Genomic DNA, 22,120 nt, shown 5'->3' with positions numbered 1-22,120 from the left:
GTACGTTGTGGCTATCCATTTGTATATCATATAATTAGGTCTGAGGTGGCATGTGATTAAGGGAAAAGTAATGGGCGTGTTGTTAAGTTTGGGTTTGGTGACTTAGAGGTTGATTATGTTGGGTCCTGTGATTGTGTGTGACAATGGGGTTTGAGGGGGAATCTTTGAGTTTCTGACTCCATACAAGTTGCTATGGTGGGGTAAATCTCATTATGGCGGGACTGCTATAGTGTGATGGAGGCTGCTATAGTGGGCCAGTCACAGATATAATACATAAGAGTCCAAAAACCATTTTATTTTGGTAGTCTTGCAAGTAGTTTACTAAATAGTTAAGGGTCAGGGAGTTGGTGTGAGAGCTTGAGGAAAAAGTGATAGATTGATTAGAAAGAGTTATTGGTGGTGTGTATTCGGGAACTCCCCTATGTGATAGAAGTGTTAAGTTATGATCTAATAAAGTGTTAGGCTTAGGAAGCCTTAGCAGGATAAGGGAGTGGAATGATCAATGGTAGAGTTGGCATCAGAATAGGGTAGGATGCTGGAATCAAGTGTACTACTTACAACTAGCGCAACCTAGATGGTAAGAGTATGAAATAATGGGGTGGTGCATTTTTTATTACATGTTTTCATTTGAGTGTTCACTTTATATTGTCTAGTGGGTTTCAGGTCGACCGATGATGCCTACCAGTACATGTTGTTTGTAATGATACTACTCTTATTGTGCCACTAGGCATAGTTTGGTGAAGGATCAATAATATTTCTTAGGTGAAGCAATGATGATCTCTGACAACTTTTACTCCTTCTTTTCTTATGGTGTGAGTTGTGTCTTGCTTATTTATAAATTGTACTCTTAGAAGCTTTTGTACCTATTTAGACTAGTTCCTTGAAGATGTTAGTATATTTTCTTGTAATTTAACTCTAGATATTTTACATCAACACATGATAATTTCATAATTATATAGGGTGTTATTTTACAATTCGATTAATTTCCAAATGCTATAATCATTTGGGGTTGAGGGTTCTCCCATCTAAGTATTTGAGTAAGTGTCCACATGGCCGATGGGTTGGGTCATGTCACTAACCTATATTCTAGAACCAGAAGCAATGGGCTATCACAAAGAAGAGAAATATAAGGAAAGCATAGAACTATTAATGAAATAAAAGGACAGGAGACAAGAAGGAACAAAGGAAAGAGGTAAACAACAATACAAATATACAAACATCCCCATCACCTGCTATGAGTCAGTATTCGAGTTGCTAAATAAAAATAGAAGTACAATAAATGTAAAATACACAAGCTCATTTTCGAATATAAGTAAAGACTAATCCCTCCAAAAACAAAGGGAGAGGGATAGCTCCGTATACCAAAAGCTCACACTAGTCTCTGAACCCAAAAGTTGCTCCGCACAATGAACTAGTCAATGGTGAGAACTCATACTATAATCTACAGGGTGCAGAAATGTAGTATGAGTACCAAACAAATGGTATTCAGTAAGCATAGGCCGACTGAGCTCCAAAGACAAAGCAAGTATAAATAACAGAAATAAGAAATGTACAGTACAAGCAGCTAAAGAGGATATATCTTACAATAAAAGTAAACAGAGGCAAGGATAAAAGATAATGGAACAAGTAATCAAGATGAGGGAACGGACCTAGAGATGTTGGCCCTATAACCTAATAACTAAAAGTATTCACTTCGAGAGTCAAATTACAGGAAACATAACAATGGTAGCCACTGCTACACTTCATAACAGCCAAGAGGCCAATCCATCTTGACCAAATTAGGGAGTACCAATGTAGAGACAAGTCTAAGCCACATATGACTAACTATCAATTCAATGCAGGAATACACAATTATATAATCAAACATAAACCTAATAAGACCCCCATAAGTATGAAAGGCATGCAACAACAAGCATAACCCAATCGGCCCATATAAGACCGGCAAGTGCAAATAACAACCAATTATACTAGTGATAGGCGATGAATATGAATGCAGTTATAAAATAGAGACCAACAGTGTCAACAGTACAAAGTTCCATCCATAACAAATACCAGCAAAGCATATACACCTACCTCCAACCCCCGTCATGCTAGGTAGGACCAACGCAGCCTTCTCCTCTAATTCAGTGGGTCACACAAATGGAGGGACCCATAGGAGACTTGACAAAGTCTACATATACCTGCCTAGGCCCTGATCTAGGACTTCCACAATTGATCCTCTTGGATCTTCTCCATCATGATATCGTAGATGCATTTGCAACCACATCAGTATAGAAAATGTTAGAAATATCCTCGATCGATCAGTAATTTGTAAGAAAAGGGTCGACAACTTGCCTGATCATATAGTAAAGTGGTGAGAAAATCTGTGATGCCTCCTTATTTCCCAAAATCCATTTATCAACGTGATCCAGTTGATACAAATCCTATCAAAACCAATTTTTAAAGAGTAATAGTGAAAAAGCAGGCTTTCTCAAAAATGATGGTAAAAATCTAATGCATGAACTAGGATTGTATCACAAAACATGTGAAACTAGGTGTCAAATGTAATGAATTCCATCAACAACATTCAAACAATAGCAACAATACAGATAGAAACATATTACCAATATAACCACACTCCTAAAGCATATGAAATTAAACTGAAATCCAGTTGGTCCTCGATCAAGACCAACAATACATCGTCATACCTTACGATAGAAGAAAACTATAAATGATCCAACAAGAGGAAGAATACTCAAAGATATCGATCTTTTTTGAAGTACTACCTAAGAGCACACCACATACAACAAATGCTAGCCTTTAGCTATAACAAGCGACTAAAGCTACATAGCCTAGTCTGAGAAAGGGATCAATAGAACTCATTTTAAGGCACTTAGATTACCACACTATAAAGAGGCCCTAAATATCAACTACGAAGAGGCTAACAACATCAACTAATCCATAATCAAGGAATTCTCAACCTAGACTAAGAATTTTGCAATACTAAGTTAGCCGGAGGATCCTATAGGAATCAAGAAGATAATAAACATACAATATACAATCCTAACCCACCTGTAATTTGTAATAAACATTATCTAATAGATCTCAATATAAAGAAATGAAGACCATAGCCTACCTCGAAGTCAAACACACACTCTCTTAATTGACTGAACTAAAGATTTGTCATTTCAAATCACCTTTCATCACTACCATGCAATCATAATATTAATCACTATGTAAATATGAACGTTTAGAAACCAAATTCAAAACAATTGGAGATAGACCCAAAAATGGAACTATAGAACCCGCATCACGAATTCAAAAATTGACTCTATCAGTTGGAACAAAATAGCTCAAGAAACCCATACCCCCAAAACAGGCTCATTTTGAGCTTGGAAATGAGCTAAAATAGTTCATGCAATAGTTTTCTCACAAAAAAATTATTAAAGAGGCAAGAAAGGTCTTTAAGATGGGAAATTTTACAATCAAAATGAGTCCCTTGCTCGTTATTAATGATCCCAACTAGAAGCCTCACAAATTCCCACACCAACACAACTGAAATCACTCAAAACAAAGCTTTTTAGCTCGAGTTGACATATTTTGAACTTTGGAATGAAGGTTGATTCAAAGACCAGTTAAAATACTCATCGCATTCATGAAGGTCCAGGGTCATGATTGTGGACCCCAGCTAAAATCATGATCGCGATCATGGTAGTCAAACCTCGTGATTGCGATGAACAAAATGGTCCCCTTCAAACTGCTCATCACGTTCGAAAACAAAAACCCAAGCAATCATGATTTCCAAGGGCAGTACCTTCGATGATCACAGAGTCTTCATCATGACCACGATGAGGGAATTTACCATCACCAAATGCTAGTGCATAAGCAAAAACATCAAGTTCTCAAATATCCTGTCGGGGTGTTCAGGATTCACTTAGAACCTTATGCATGCAAATAAGATATGTTACCCCACCAAATTTGGCATTCTGGACTCAACAAAGATATTAAAACTTCCGAACGAGGTCATTTCAATGAAATTAGGACCCAAACCCAAACTTTGTTACTCAAAATGATCTCAAAAGCCTCGGTATCCTCACCGAAGATCCTTCTAGACAAAACTCAATGTTTTGAAGCTAACGAAACTGTCAAAATTGTGTTCTGAGAATGTTTACTTGAAGTTTCAACCAAAGTCAACCATCCAAACTCTAAGAGCTCCATAACACAAAAACTAGCACAAAAATTAAATAAACGACAAGGAGACCAAAATGTCAATCCTAGAAAGTCATAAATAACTTGGGGCCGCTATAGGAAAGTTCTAAAAATTGAAAATATTGGAAAAAGGAGAAAATGACATGTGGTTCATTACAACATCCACTTCTAAAAGTACTTTCATCTTTAAAAGTCAATGGACAGAAAAAGCCTGAAGGCACAAAAAGATGAGGATATTGGTCCATCATACCTTTAAAAACCTCTCGAGGCAAACAACACTAACTCAGAACTCAAGGTTAGTAGAATTCCTCCCGAATTCAACTCCTTTCTCCAAGACAAATAATCCTCTGACTCCTTCCTCGGACGCCAACTTTCACCCAACAGAACCAAACTCATCCGACCGCACCAGACTAATCTAAGATTTACCCATACCACAAAGAACCCACAGAACTAAGAAAACTCATGATAAGGGAGGAAGTGAACTATTTCATAACACAGATTAGTGGCCTTAGGCTTCAAGCCTAACATGTTCTAGTCATCAGGGGCATCCTACCAGTCTTGAGCCATACTGAATCTCTCTAGATTCATCTGAATCCTGCCCACATGACCACAGTGATACAACCCTAAAAGAACAACATGCGCCACTTGAGCATTCGAGAGTGGCAAAGGTCAATATCAGTAACACGTCTTGGGGCAAAGCCCAAAAATCCAGCCCAATAAACTTCTGAAACCAACAATCCAAGTTGAAATGCAACTTTCCAAAACTGAACAAGCTACTCCAAAAAATGATCATTCGTGTTGGCGAAAAAGCTATGTTGAGCCCTACTCCACTAATTTCCTTCTACCACAAAAATTTCTAGTAAATTGATATTTAGTCCATGGACTACTCCTCAAATACAAGGCTGAGACAACCACCCTAATCCAAGGGAACTGATCTAATAGATAGAGTTCATGCATCATCACCTTGTCGATACTGACCATAAAAAGGTACCAAATCCCAATAAAGATTACCACATTCTAACCACAATAACAAACGCTAGCCTCACATCCTGCCTAAAAATTTCATCACTGATTCCACAAATTACTTTGACTCCATCTATTAAATGAACCTTCTAAGCAGATTTCCCCCCTCTAATAGAGGTTGAAGTTCATAAGTGGTCATTAAGCGTTATCACCTACAAACCCACTCTAAAAGTCTAACCTCAATATCTATCCACTCAATTATTGTGGGACACAGGCCATGCCAAGGTGTAACAATGAATCACATATCAAAGTCCCATATAATGATAACCAAATGCCAAGCACAATAAATAAATATGAATCAAATAGATTGAAAAGGACAAAATCTCAACTTTGCAACCTTAGAATTGAGAATAAGATTAAGACAAGGGAAAGAATCGACCAACAGGGGATACAACAATACCAAAGAAGGCACATTTCTCTTCTCACAACTCCAACAGCGACCAACCCCTCAACTATTAACCCAAAAGGGATGGAAAGCAGCAAAGGCTTTTATCTTAAACAATAAGTCAGGATGGCGTAAATGAGATACTAATTGGATAGTTCTAGTCTAGCCATCTATCAAGCAACGATCAACAAGGATAGCAAAAGCATACAACAAAGGTGGCAAAGAGGAAAGCCAACTAGTCTACCTAAAAAATCCTAACAAGCCACTAATACAAAGGTGAGAGGAGTTACTCACCCACTACTCCTAAACATAAAAACACGACCAATCGATCCACTACTAAAAGAAATCAACTACAAATGATAAACACATACACATAATCCCATATAATGCTATCATAACAATCAACAAATGAACAACAAGTTAAGTAGACACGCATGGGTATGAAAACCCCAAATCCACACATAAACAATAAGAGAAAAAATAATGAAATTGCCTCTATACGAGTGATACATAAAGCCTTTGCCCTCTGTCTGCCTTGAGAAACATAAAATATATCGTACCTTACCTCAAACCGAACACCTTAACTACCACCTACAATGCTTGGGAAACTACCTCTAATCGGAGGTGCCAGAACCTCAAAAGACTAACCTGCCTAAGCTGACTACACAAAGGCCTCATACTAGGGATACTCTTTAACTTGATAGACAAACTCCCCACAACGACGACATGCTCTAAAAACCCTAGTTTGGGGAATAACAGATATTAACCACGTCTGGTTGACCAACTCATGCTTGGCGCACTCATTAGACTAGTACCCAAGCTCACTACAATTGAATCAACCCATCTAAGCTAACATCCGATGTAAAGGATATGATGATCTGTGCTGGCTACCTTTGCCAAGATGAGGACCATCTCTGACACATTAGGGACCACCCCCATCTGACTGTATTGGTACCCTACGATAATCTTTATTAAAGTGTCCCAACTCACCATACTCAAAAAATGAACCATCAAACACAATTGGCTGAAATGACCCGAATAGAGTAGAGTAGGCCCCACAATGTGAATACCCAGAATATAGACCCTGAGAAGCTAAATCTGAACTCTATTCTCTACGGGCCACCACAATCTACCTCAAAACCTCATGGAACCTAAGGTGCTACTTCCATAGGTCTAATAGGTCGAGAGTGAAGATGACCTCTACTGAGATGATATCCACCTCGGGGTGAAATATTGACACCATCGTATTGGTGGCGAGGTCTCTTACAACTATCTCTATAAGTCTCAACATATGCCTTCTCTATGCATTTTGCATGGCTAACAACCTGGGGAAGGTAGACTCGACTTCTTTCACGTGCTTCGATGCAAACAGAGTGGTACAGTCAATACTTGATGAACCCCTATCTCAAATCCTACTTCATGTGGAATAATTTGGAAGTATGCCTGAACCACTTGAGAAACCCGATAATGTACTCTAAAATGAAAAAGAACCCTACTAGAGGCCCACAAATCTAACTTGGGGATAAGAATCACTTGCTGCACCAAAAACCACACCTACCCCATTGTGTATCTCGAAAAGACTTAGAATCCCTAATACTGGATCTAAGGGAGTCGAGGTGGTATCTAATCCTGTCAGAATTAAGGCTGCCCCCAGACTCTCCAGCTGCTAATGTGCACCCCCGACCTTAAGTTCTACACCTAGTAAAGGCTGTCTAGTCTGACCACATACTGAGATCCTGGTGATATGTGTTGATGCCCCATCCCCATCCATCGAATACCTCATGTTATCCATCTTTAAAGAATTGAATTCAAAGAAACATTGAGAGGTTGCTCCACATAAAGCCACATGATGAGGATTCAAATGAAACTTCTTACTAATGCCCTATAGCCTCCTAAAAATAAGATACGAGCATCACCACACCAATCTGCGAGACTCTACTAGGTATTTTCTTGCATACTAAAGATACTGGTAAACCTAGAGCTCTGTTACTAATTTTTCATGACCCAAAATCTCATCTCATGATGTCACCTACTAACATCTCACCAGTAGATAAGCCTAACCTATATCCCAGAACCAGAAGCAACGGACAATCACACAAAAAAGAAGTATAAGGAAACTAAAGAACAATTAATGAAATAAAAGGGGGGGAGACAGCGAGAAATAAAGGAAAGTGGTAAACAACAATATAAATATACAAATATCTCCAAGACCTAGTATCAGTTAATATTCGAGCTACCATATCAAAATAGAAGTACAGTAAATGCAAATCAACAAGCTAGTCTATGAATACAAGTAAAGACTAATCCCGCAGAAAACATAAGGAGAGGTATAGCTCTGTACACCATAATCTTAACCCGGTCTTCGAACCCAAAAGCTACTATGCACGATACACTCATCAATGGTGGGAACTCATACTATAATCAGTAAGGTGCAAAAGTGTAGTATATGTATCAAATAAATGGTACTTAGTAGGCATAGATCGGCTGGAATCCAAAGACAAAGCATGTATAAATAACATGCAAATAAGGAATGTACAGTACGAGCAGCTAAAGAAGAGTTATCGCATAATGAAAGTAAATAGAGGCAAGGATAAAAGATAATGGAACAAGTAACCAAGATGAGGGAACGTACCTGGAGATGCTGGATCAACAACCTAATCACTACAAGTGTCTACTTTGGGAGTAAAATAACCAAAAATATAACGATGGGTAGCCACTGCTACACTTCAAAACAGCCAAGAGGCCAATCCAACTCAACGAAATTAGGGAGTACCAATATAGAGAAAAGTCTAAACCACATATATGACAACTATTAATTCAATATAGGAATACACAATTATATGATCAAACAATAACCTAATTGGACCTGTATAAGCCCGAAAGGTACACAACAACCAACATAACCCAATTGGCCCCCATAAGACCAAAAAGTGCAAACAATAACTAATTATACTAGTGATAGGCGACGCATATGAATGAAAATATAAAATAAGGAACAATAGTGCTAGAAGTACCAAGGGTCATCCATAGAAAATGCCAACAAACAAAGTATATACACCTACCTTCGGCGGCACGTTAGGTAGGATCCATGCGACCCCTTCTCATTTTCAGTGGGTCACACGAATAGAGGGACCCATAGGGGACTTGAGAATGTTCATATATACTTATCTGAGGCCCGATCTAGGACTTCCACAATTGATCCTATTAGATCTAATACGTCATGATACCAGAGATACATATGCAAATGCATTAGTATAGAAAAGGTCAAAAATATCCTCGATCAATTAGTAAGTGGTAAGAAAATGTTACCTGCCTGACCGGATAGTAAAGTAGTGAGCACATCTTTGATGTCTCTTTATTTCAAAAACTTATTTATCAAGGTGATCCAGGTGGTACGACTCCTATCAAAATCAACTTTTAAAGAGTAAAACTGTAAAAGTTAGCTTTCTCGAAATTAATTATAAAAATTAATGCATGAATCGGGATAGTACCACAAATCACATGAAACCGCATGTCAAATGTAATGTATGACATCACCAGCATTCAAACAATAGTTGTTATATAGCTACAAATATATTACCAATATAACCAAATCCCAGGGAATTGGAAACTAACCCAAAATCAAGTTGGTCCTCAATTAAGGCCTCAGTCCCAACAATATAGAAACCAACTCAACAATACATCATCACACCTTAGGTTAGAAAGGAAACTGTATATAAAGAATCCAACAAAAGAAATCATAATCAAAAATCTCGATCTTTCCAGGAGTACTACTCAAATGTACACCATATACAGCCAATTCCAACCTTCAGCTATAACAAGCAACTAAAGGTACATAGCCTAGTCTGAGATAGGGATCAATAGAACTCATCTTAAGGCACTTAGATTACCACACTATCCCTGCCCTTAATATCAACTACAAAGAGGCTAACAACATTGACTAAACCATAAGCAAGGAATTCTCAGCCTAGACTAATGATTTCGCAATACTAAGCTAGCCAAAGGCTCCTACGGCCAAGATAATAATAAGGAAATAATCCTAAACTTGCAATGTACAATCCTAATGCACCTGCAATTTATACTAAACATTATCTAATATATCTCAATATAAATAAAAGTAGATTGTAGCCTACCTCAAAGTCGATCACGCACACTCCCAATCTGATGAGTTGGAGATTTTCCCTTTTGATTCACCTCTGATCACTGCCATGCTATCCTAATATTGATCAAGACATCAATATGAACATTTAGACACCAAATTTAAAATAATTGGACATAGACTTAAAATTGAGTCAAAAGGGAATTATGGGACCTATACCAAAAATTCCAATATTGTCTCTATCAATTGATTGAAAATAGCTCGAGGAACTTGTAGCTCAAAAATTTTCACATTCCGAGCTCAAAAATGAGCTAAGATAGTTTGTGCAATAACTTGCTCACACAAACACCATTAAAGAGGCAAGAAAGGTCCTCAGGATGAGAAATTACATTAGAAATATGTCCTTTGCTCCTTCTCGATGATCCTAACATGAAGCCTTGGAAATTCCTGAACAAACGCAACTGAAATCACCCAAAATGAAGCTTCCTAACTCAAGTTATCGCATTTTGAACTTTAGAATTAAGGCTGATTCACTACTGATCTTTATGTAAAATACTAGTCAAAATACTCATCACTTTCATGGATGTCCAGGGTCGCGATTATGACCTCCAGCTAAAATGAACATCATGATCGAGGCGGTCAAACCTCGCAATTGCAATGACAAAAATGGTCAACCCCTTGTCGAACTGCTCATTGCGATCGCGGCCAAGACCCCACCCCATTATGATGGCCATGTGTAGTTCCTCCGCAATCATGCAGGCTTCATAGAGATTGTAATGAAGGAATTTACTAGCACCACATATTGGTGCATCAGTAAAAACATCAAGTTCTCAAATATCCCAATAGAGTGTTTGGGATTTGTTCGGACCCCCGTGCGCGCAAACGAGATAGGCTATCCCACCAAATTTGACATTGTGAACTCAACAGAGATGCCAAAACTTCCAATTGAGGTTGTCTCAATAAAAAGTGGGTCTCACAGCCAAACATCCTTTTAAGCCATAAGTAACAAGATTGCTCGAAATAAGCCTCGGATCCTCACCAAAGGTCCTACTAGATCAAATTCAACATTCCAGAGGTAACGAAACCTTGAGAACTGTGTTCTAAGTCCATTTACCTGATGGTTTGATCGATGTCACAACTCAAGACTACCCCTAAGTCATAACACGATGCTTAGAGTCATAAGTGTGATCCCAATTTAACACTTGATACTGGCATAATCATGAGCAACTAAATATGAACATGTAAAAGAGCTGAAACGACTGAGCGGAAGCATAATTATGAAATACTAGTTCAACACATTTCTGAACAAAGTTTTTTATACAAATCTGCAAAGAATAGACTGAATACAACAACTCTAATTAATTATCTATGAAACATCTACTAATACTAATTATAGTTAGCCAGGACATGACCTTTGCTCCCCTTAATCAATACATGTGAAAAGAAATAACATACTAGAACTACAAACTGACTTGAGTGCTTGAAAAATGAGAACTCATCACCTTCTGGTCGGAATCTGTGATCCGACTTACTAGGATCCTGATAGTAAGAACCTGAATCTATATCACATAAAAAATATAGGCAAAAGAAGTATGCGATCAGTACTTTAAATGTACTAAGTATGTGAGAAATATGCATAACATGAAGCAAAGGACATGATAAGTATGAACATGAGATGCATGACCAAAATAACTTGAAAAAGCGTGAAGTAAATCATAGTTTCATGAGATAAGGTCAATGCATCATGGAAACATCATTTAAGAAAGCTTGTAATAAAACATAGTCATTTTGTGGAATATGGACCGTAACCAATAGTAAAACCATGTGAGCTATAACATGGAGTCCGATGTAACTCCTATACCGAAAAAGGAGAGGCTATTTATCAAGGTAGACTCTGTATCATTAACATCATGAATTATATGTGGATCCTCTAACTAAGTCATTCAAGACAACCTATGGGGGCACGTAGTTTTAGACTAGAGGTTGCTACTAGAGACTCCCTTACCAAGCCTCCACCTCAAGCCCTCTCGGTGCTAAGTCAAATCCCAACTGATAAGATAAAATAGCATAACATCATAATCATATACCAATCCACATCATAAAAAATCATATAAGAGTAGCTCCTTAAATCATGATTTCATAACATAATTCAGATAGATACTGACCTTTCTAAGCATCTAAATCATGATTTTATTCATATTGTGAGAAAACCTTCCACAATTCATTGATACATACTTGAAAACATCCTTAAAACATAATTTATCACTTTCATAAAACATTCGTAAAATCCTTCATCAATTTCATGATTATAGATCCTAGTCCATATTGAAAATCATATGCATAATGCATGGGTCCATGTAAAATTCATCAAAAATATGTAATTAAGATTAATTCATGCACTTGAAATTAAAGATAATAAGACTTTCTTGAAATACTTCTTGAAAATAATGTATTTGAAGAAAAATATACTTTCTTGAAACTCATCTAAAATAATGCACTAGAAATTAAAAATAATAATACATTCTTGAAATGCTTCTTGAAAAAAAATACACTTGATATATTTAGTAAAATATACTTTTGTAACTCTTCTAAAATAATGTATTAAAACAAAATATACTTTCTTGAAATTCTTCTAGAATAACACAATTAAAGCAAAATACACTTTCTTGAAATTCTTTTCAAATAATGCATTTACAGAAAAACATATTTTCTTGAAATTCTTCTAAAATAATGTATTTAAAACAAAATATAGTTTCTTGAAATTCTTCTAAAATAATGCAAATAAAGAGAAATATATTTTCTTGAAATCCTTCTAAAATAATGCAATTAAAAAAACGTATATTTTCTTGAAATTCTTTTTAAAATAATGCATTTAAAGAAAATATATTTTCTTGAAATTCTTCTAAAATAATTCAAATAAAACAAGGTATATTTTTTTGATATTATTTTAAAATAATGCATTTAAAGAGAAATATATTTTCTTGAAATCCTTCTAAAATAATGCAATTAAAGAAAAATATACTTTCTTGAAATTCTTTTAAAAATAATGTATTTAAAATAAAATATATTTTCTTGAAATTCTTCTAAAATAATGCAAATAAATAAAAATATATTTTCTTTAAATTCTTTTAAAATTGTAATGACCTTGAGGGTCATTTTCAAAAACCTGAGCGAAATTACCGTCTTACCCCTACTGTTAGTGGCCCCAAGTGTTGTTTGTTCAGTTTGTGTGGTTGAATGCGTCAAAGTCTTAATAGTTGGTGAAGTGGGAAATATTTTGAGTCTTATAGAGTTAAGATATTAAAAACTAGTTTTCGATACGAAATGGAGCTACGGGTCTCAAAATGGAATTCCGTCAGTTCCATCAGCTCCAAAATTTGGAAATTAGTTTAGGAGAGTCATCGGAAATAGATTTGGGGTTGATATATGAATTTGAGGTCATAAGTTGAAATGTGAGGTTTTAAATGAGTTGGTTTGACTTTAGTCAACATTTTGAGATTCAAGCGTCGGATGAGAATTCTGTCAGTTTCATTACGTCCGAAACATCGAGTTTGTTCTAGTTGAACATTGACTTAGAGATCCGGGACCTTAATCGTCATTTTGAGTTATTAGGCCAACAAATTGAGTTTTAGGCCAATAAAGGGTCCAGGAGGGTATTTTGATCAAACCAACTTCTTTTTAGAAATTTGACGATTTCATTGAATCCATAATGTCAAATTTAGTATAGTAGCATATTCGGTTTATTTTATTTGGACCCCGAATGATTTTTGAGGGTCCAACCGAGAGCATTTTGGGTTGTGTTTCAGGTACAGATTCTGTTTCTGGTGCAGCTTAAGTTGCTCTTCACGATCGCAACCTAAGATCATATGATTGGGAAGTGTGAGTTCGTTATTTCTTGCAATCGCGAGAGAGGGCATACGATCGCGATGGGTCATGCTCCAGTGCTTCACGATTGCGAGAGTTAGTGGCTCACAATTGCGATGAACAATTCTTGCCTGAACAATGTTCAACCTCGGGAGAAATCCCATTTTCACCATTTTGAGTTCTTGAGTTTCTTGGGGTGATTTTGAGAAGAGGTTTTCGAGTAAAATCATTGGGTAAGTGATTTTTAACCTAGAACCTTCCTTTTTCATTAGTTATTTGATGATTTTTAACTCCTAAACTTTAGTTTCAAACTCCAAAACTTTTTGTTTCTTCCCTAATTCGAATTTAAGAAAATTGGTGATTTCGAACTCGTTTTGTACTCTATTTTTATGGGTATTTCAACCATGAGCTCCTTATCACTAGTAGAACATGATTTTGCAATCAAATTTCAGATTTGACCCTTTTTGAAATTTATCAATTTTTGAACTGTTTTACCCCTTATTCCAAAACATATCACTATGGGTGTCATTGGACTTCTTATGACGCGTATGTTTTATTCTTGATAGTGGGTTATAATTTTGGGCATTGAATTCAAAGGTTGTTCATCTGGTAGAGGGTTCGAGTGCGATTTCGGTAATTGAGATAGGTTTGGCTATCCTTCTTACGGTTGAGTTTGGGTGATTAGTCAAATTCTATGTTGTAGACTTTGGGATGGAGTTGTTGTATAGTTTGGGACTGATAAGCTATATTGTAATGCCCATATGGGGGCTTATATGTACTGTGTAGCCCGTGTGGGGGCCTTATGTTATATTTTATCTGTGATTAAGACTGTGTAATCCATGACTTAACTGAATTAGAAATGTGAAGAGGTTATTTGACTTGTAATGCCCACCTAAGAGGTTCAGTTGGGGGTTTTGAGCATGCCTGAGTATTGAAATATTGTTGAGAAAAGGGTGAATATTTAAATCGAAGTATTTCCTTCCCGTTACTATCTATTGAGGGTGAATATCATGTTTAGGTGAAGTTTTGAGAACTTTGAACCTTGTACTATATGTTGAGTTGAATATTACCTCTATGCCTTATATGTTATAGATGCATTCATCCTCATTCATATTATGATTGATCATTGCAAAGTTGAGAACTGTGGAAATCCTTTTTGAGAAAGAAAATGTGACATCTTTTGTATCCTTGATTACGAGTAGGTGGCAAGTGGATGAGATATTAGTATCATGAGTTCTTATCCACGAGTTGGGTGGTGAGGTAGTTGATACATTGAGATTGTGATGAGGTTATGGTCTGCGAGATCCCTATGGGTCCTTCTTGGTAGCACAACTCGACAGGTTGTGCGACAACCTTGATCCTACCTACCATCATATCATTGCATCAGTATAATGCATTGCGTTGCATTGATACCTGTGATAATTGCTCTATCTGTTTAATTGGGATATTAAACTGTATTTATGTACCTTATTAGGGTCGTTCTATATAAATTGGCGCAGCATAGCCGGAGTGAGACTTTTCTGCGTGTAGGTGGAAGCATTACTTAGTTTATTTCACAATTACCGATTTGGTCTTGAGAATGAGTCCTCTCTATTTCACAAAATACTCTCTCCGTAAATTTAATTTAGAAATTTGGACTTTGCGGTTACTACAATTAATTAATTGATGGATAATTTTAGATAATTAATTTAATTGATGGGCTAAACTATTGATTTATTTAAATACCATTATACTTAACCTATTTATTAAAATAGATTAGTGGAAGTTTGTCATTTTTAATACTTAATTAAGTAGAAAAGAAAAGAAAGAAGGGAAGAAACTTACCTGCGGCGGCGAACACAGAGCAAGGAACAACTGAGTTCTTTAGGTAATAATTTGTAGCTGGATTTTTTTATGTATACACATAGTGATTGTCACGTGAATAAGTAATATATATATATATAAGTATACGTATAATATTAAGTGAAAGAGAATGAATAATTGTGGGGTGGATTGGTTTGGTTGGAATTCAAAAAAGTTATCACGAGGTAATGATTGGTGGAATTAGTATTTGGCTAATATAATATATCAACTCAATAGGTTTGGTTGGAAAGTTAAATAGCAGTGATGCAGTTATTAACTAACAATCATATTAATGCCCAGTTATTAATAAGATATGGATTAGTTCTTGCAAATTGCCCTCTTGCAACATTATTAAGTTATAGTTAATTTTCGTTTTAACTTATGTCGTTAATTATCATATTATGTTTCATGTTTTAATATATTGAGATATGTAATCAAATATTAGGTGTATTGTGAACATCATTAGATTTATGTTATTAGACGAAATTGAGGCTTAATCCTTGTTTAAGATTTAGGAATATAAGACTTGAGATATTAGATGGTATCAAAATTTAGGAATTTGATTATAAATTTTGAGTGAGTTTTTGGGTCTACACTAGACATACAGTAATACGGGTGTTGTTAATTTCAGAATCTTATTGTGATTATTTATTTGATTAGATTGAATTGATTTGGAAGCCCAATGAAAGGGGAAGGCTTAAGTCCCGAAGTAATTTCTTGATTATTTGAGGAAAGTAAACTTCTAAACCTCAGTTTAAGCTTGTAGATGATAGTATTTCCTTGTTATGTGCATTGGGGGGTAATGAGAATTAGACTGAGTTATTGACTGTATGATTGACCTTGAAAATAGAGATAAGGGGTAAAAAATGGCAATCTAATGACGTGTATTGGTGTGATCGATGTGATGAGATTATGGACTTCTTTTGGACATGTGAAATGACTATATTGATATGAGATATGAAAAATTATTGTTGATATCATGTTATTATCGTGAATTATATAAACATGAATTGATTGCATTGGTTATGATATATTGTGCTGAGACTGAAAATAATAAAAAACAAGGGGTCGGGCCACCTGCTCTGTGGTAGAATGTGTATATTGAGGGGACGGGCCACACGCTCCTGGCAGATTACATGGAATGAAATTTCCTCCATGTGTTCAAGATTGTGATTCAGCGGATGTATATCAATAGGACAGACATGCATCATTTCATTGCATTGCATCACATCTTTTTGATATTTGTGAATTCGTGTTCACCCCTTATTGCTCTGTATATGCTGAACTTGACTTGATATGATTCATTTGATGAGACTATTGATAAGTATTGGTGGATTGTATTACTATTATTATTGTACAAAGTGTATAGTTGGCTGGTTTTATGCAGGTTGTAGTTAAGGAGGTTTGGTTGGAAAAACAGGAATACTTGTATCTATTGAGCTTTGTTTAGTTTTAGTTGTCCACTTGCTGAGTGTCGTGTTGTTTGGTACTCACCCCTTACTTTTACACTTTTATAGGTTGTGAGTCCGGACCTTCTTGATCTCCTAGTGTTTCCTACCACATCCGAGGCTATTATTTCGAGTGTTGAGGTAGCTGTTACATCCATCTAGCAGACATCTCTTACTCTTTTATTATGTTTTAGTCCTATTCTAGAGATAAAGACATTGTGCCTGTATTTCCTTTCATACTTCGGTAATGTATTAGTGGCTTGTACACGTGACAACCAATCTTGGAGGATTTTGAGTTTATTTTACATGTTTTTTATTAAGTTAAAGTTCGATTCATTTCATTTTCTTCCACATTTACTTTTCATTGGGTATTTGGCCGACTTATCTCGGTGGGTTGATATGAGTTCCATCACACCCGAATTTGGGTCGTGACAAGATGTGTGTCATCATGACCTCACTTTTTGGGTCGTGACAAAAATAATGCATTTAAAGCAAAATATACTTTCTTGAATCCTTTTAAAATAATGCAATTAAAGAAAAGTATATTTTCTTGAAGTTCTTTTAAAAATAATGCATTTAAAGAAAAATATATTTTCTTGAAATTCTTCTAAAATAATGTAAATAAATCAAAATATATTTTCTTGAAGCTCTTTTAAAGTAATGCATTTAAAGCAAAATATACTTTCTTGAAACCCTTGTAAAATAATGTAATTAAAGCAAAACATAATTTTTTGAAATTCTTGAACTTACTTCTTCCATGAAAATAATGCATATGAAATAGTAGGTCTAGATTTTAAAATAACTTTGACTAAAAAGGGATCCATATGGAATAATAAGCACGAACCAAGAATCAAAGATCATCAATGATGTGAAGGGAAAAGACATAAATTCCACCCTAAACTTATTCGAAAAAGTCACTTACACACTTCATCTTTGTGAGTGACCTTTCATCCCCTTATTCTTGTTAAAAGTGTATTTATTATCCCCTAGAGATGATGTGGCAGAAAAATTGTATCACTTTCTAAAAGCACGTGAGCAATTATAAAGTAAATTCAAAACGAAATAGATAGTAAAATTGTCACTTTCTAATTGGATTCTATTAATCTGTTAAAATCTATGTTTTTCTTATTTTCTATTTTACTTTTCTCTTTATTTTTCTCTTTCTTCCTTGTCTTCTTCCCTGCAACTCTAAATTAAAGATCTCAATTTAATGACCATCAAGGAAAATCAACCTCCATTATTTATCTTTGAACAATTTCTTTTTTTTAAACCGAGTCTTCCCCCCCCCCCATTTTAAAAGAGTTTTAAGACCCATACCATAAAAATGGTGATATATAGATTTTGTCGACAATGTAGCAACTATATGTAATTATATCTTTGATAATTTGTTAGGAGGTTTGAAACACACAAAAGAAAGAGAATGGAAATGAAAAGATAAAGAAGTAAAGCAGTTGGGTTTGGCTGGAAAAATAATTTGATTGATTGGCTGCCAGTGAATATCTTTTTTGGTAAATTCATTTTTACAAAAATAAATTTATGAAGTTGGAAAAAATATGAACCTTGATATAAAATTGAATCATAGATGAATGTCACTTTTAAAGAAGAGAGGCTTGATTATGTATGAAAGGTTTAAATTTAATTAGAGGAAAGAGGGGGGAAGATGAAGTGGGGAAAAAAGTAAATAAATTAGGTGGCATCTACAGGGCTATGACGTGGAAGGAGCGTGTGAAACACTACTTATGAAAAAAGTGGTTCTGTAGTTTTAGGGAGGTAATAATTACACTTTTAACAAAAATGAAGGGGTAAAAAGTCATCTGCAAAAATGAAGTGTGTAAGTGACTTTTCCGGACAAGTTCAAGGTGGAAATTTATGTTTTTTTCCATGATGTGAAATACCATATTTTCGATAATGAAATCAAGAATCATCAACAAGAAGTAGAGAGAATTCGACAATCATGAGTTATGGAATTAAAAAACTAGCTTTGATCTTAGTAACTGAAATTATAGATGTAGGACGTGAAGAACAAATAAATTCCTCACTCTGATAAGTTTACATACCTTAAACGCTCCAAAAATCTTGAAGAAGAACCTAACTTGAAGAAGAATGATCAAGAAATCCTTTTTTGAGATTCTTGAATTAGTTTTTTAAAATCACATAGTCAAGGATTAAGATTTATGTTAATGATTCATGATTATATGAAGAAATTTGAATTGGAAAGATTGAAATCCTTGGAAGTCTTATGCTTGATTTTTCTTAAAATTTTGTCTTAGAGTTTGAGAGAGGGGAAGGAGGAACTAAAGATGAAAATCTGATTATTTAGCGATTTACATGAGTTTTTTTTTAAAAAAGTTAACGACCCTTGGGGGGGAGGTCAGGGGCTGAGCAACACCCTCAGACCTTAACATAAATAAAATAAATGGAAAGTACAAAGAAGGGAGACATAAAACCTTACCTCCGACCTAAAGTGGTACATAAGTCGACTAACCTACAAAGGTTTGTTGACTTATCCCCATACTATGAAAAAGTAAACCTAGTAGTATGCACCTAAAAGAGAGGACTCCTCTTGATACAAGTTATCTAGGTAAACATAAACAAGGGAGACTCTCCCCTTACAAAAGTAAGAAAAAAATAAAATACTACTCCTATTCAACACAGCTATAAACTAATTCTGGTAAATAACTAGATTGAAAAGGCTAAGTACTAACAAAAGGTGATAAGAAATTTGTTTTAGGGTTTTTCTATGGGGTATAAGGAAAAAATGACATTTTTATTATTTTTCCATTGGCCAAAACGTAACTGCACTGCATCATGTTAGTAAAATGATCATAACTCTTTAATCCGAATTCCAAATAATGCAAACTTGGTGGCGTTGGGAAAAAGACTCATACACTTTTAATTTGATAGGTTATGGGTCACGTAGCTATTAATATTCTAAGAGATATGATTATTTGAAATTGACCCAAATATAATCTTAAATCAAAACACAATCAATAAGGAAACTTTCAACTCAATTTTACTTTAGAAGTTTCTTATAACCTTATTCATCTCCAAATATCTTCCCACAATAAAGAATTGATCTTACCACCTATACACAATTAAGAATCATCTGGTACAACCCAAAAAATATATGAAGAATGGTTCGGGCCTTAAGTTAGAGATTTTCGAAATGTTACAATCGAAGTCAACCGTCCAAACTCCAAGAGCTGCGAAACACATAAACTTGCACAAAAAGAAAATGAACAATCAGGAAATCAAATTGCCAGTCCTAGCAAGTTATTGTCATGACCCAAATTTACAAGTCGTGATGGCATCTATATTTCCAACTGATAGGAAAGCCAATCCAAACATTCTCATCAATTCAGTAAAATAAATAAGGTAAGGATACATGCGATAAGTGGAATGTCCAACATACTAAATCTGTCATAAGTATGAAATGCGGAAAGCTAAAATACCACCTAAGATTTGGTGTCATAAGTACAAGAGCTTCTAAAATAGGATTCAAATATCAAACTAAAATTACTAGTTTAGACGTAATAAAGAACCCTGTCTGATTACTAAAATAACAGAATAAATAAAAGATAGAGGGAGGTGTGGGCCGCGGAACAAACAAGTAGCTCACCACAACTCCAAGATAACCAAAGATCAAACTCAAAAATCTCCACGAGATGCACTTGTATTCGGAATCAAATCTGCACCACAAAAGAGTGCAACAAGTATAGTATAAGTACGAAACTACGTGTACCTTGTATGTCTCATTGACCGACAACGAAGAAGTAGTAATGGGAGTATATATAAAATTCTTTCTCAAATTTTATAATTCTACATTATACTTATCAATCAAGTCTCACCAAAATAGGGGTAATCAAATGTCACAAAATATTTAACACATAATCAAGTAAAAATGAAGAAGATAATGAGATGCAATGCAACACCATGAGATGATTGCCTCAAATACCAAGTAACACAACCGTATATACACAATACTTCTCGTAATATACTTCGAGAGTTTGTGATACATGGGGGACTCGCGAGGTCCATATACCAACATGAACGATCTCGACGTATCTGTGTGGATGATCTCAACACACTATCATAAAATCAACCATCTCCAGCACGGACGATCTCCACGTGGCCAACTTATAACCATAAAATACTCTCTCACGAACGATTTCCCTTCTGTCAAACCTTTACTCATAGTCAATCTCATGTAAATGCATATGCACAATATAATTTTGACAACATAGGGGGTGATGATGCATCTCAATAAATCAAATATCAGTATGACATGTAATCACCTCAACTGGCACAATTATACAGGTTCAAATAAGAAGCACAATCACACACAAAAAATCAATCAATAATACATCAGCTAATGCCCATATGTTTTGGCATTCTCAAATTACAATCCTTCATTCTATAGTAATAAACTTTCTTTTATAACACCGGTACTCGTATCAATGCCCATCACACCATTGATACGACACCCCCATCTTTCTCCCTTACCCATTATCTATTTAAATTTTTAATCTTTAATTAGAAAAACGTCATTCAATGAAGTCCTCAAGTCTTAACATACCTCAAATGCCGAACAGTGCCACAAATTCTCAAGATTTTCCTCTTCCTTTTCACAAGGCAACAGAACATTCCAAATCTATCAAAAATGCATTATTCATAAGTACTAATTGGTATACACCCATATTACTATATGTCTAGCTTAGACCCAAAAACTCATCCCAAATCTATAATTACTAAGTCTCAAGCCTAGTGTTAAGTCTAAATCCCTCCAATACCATAAATATGATGATATTCATATAATAAAGTACACCTAACATTAAATTTCCAATCTTAATATACCAAAATTAAATCATAATATGATAATAATAATAATAATAAGAAAAATACACCAAATTACAAAATCTTCACAGAACCACAATCTAATAAACTCACATTCCTATGCCCTACATCCCTGTATAAATCCTAAATCTTATTCATTACCCCTACATATCACATAACATTAATTGCCCATTACAAAAAGTACACAAAATGAAAGTTACGTATACCAGCAGTTATTCCAATTCCAAAAAAGTAACTTTTCTTCCTTCTTCCTGTTCAACCTAATGATGACAACTTTAATTCTTTTTTTTCAATCTTTCTACCATACATTAATAACAATAATATCCTATGTTCCTATATAAAATTTGCACGGAATCTTACCTGTTCACTCGACTTTCTCTTCTTTTATTTTTGCTTCTGCCGCAGTGAGTCAAAGAA

Source organism: Solanum dulcamara, chromosome 7 (assembly GCF_947179165.1).
Source record: "Solanum dulcamara chromosome 7, daSolDulc1.2, whole genome shotgun sequence".
NCBI lineage: Eukaryota > Viridiplantae > Streptophyta > Magnoliopsida > Solanales > Solanaceae > Solanum > Solanum dulcamara.
This window is presented reverse-complemented; position numbering follows the sequence as displayed.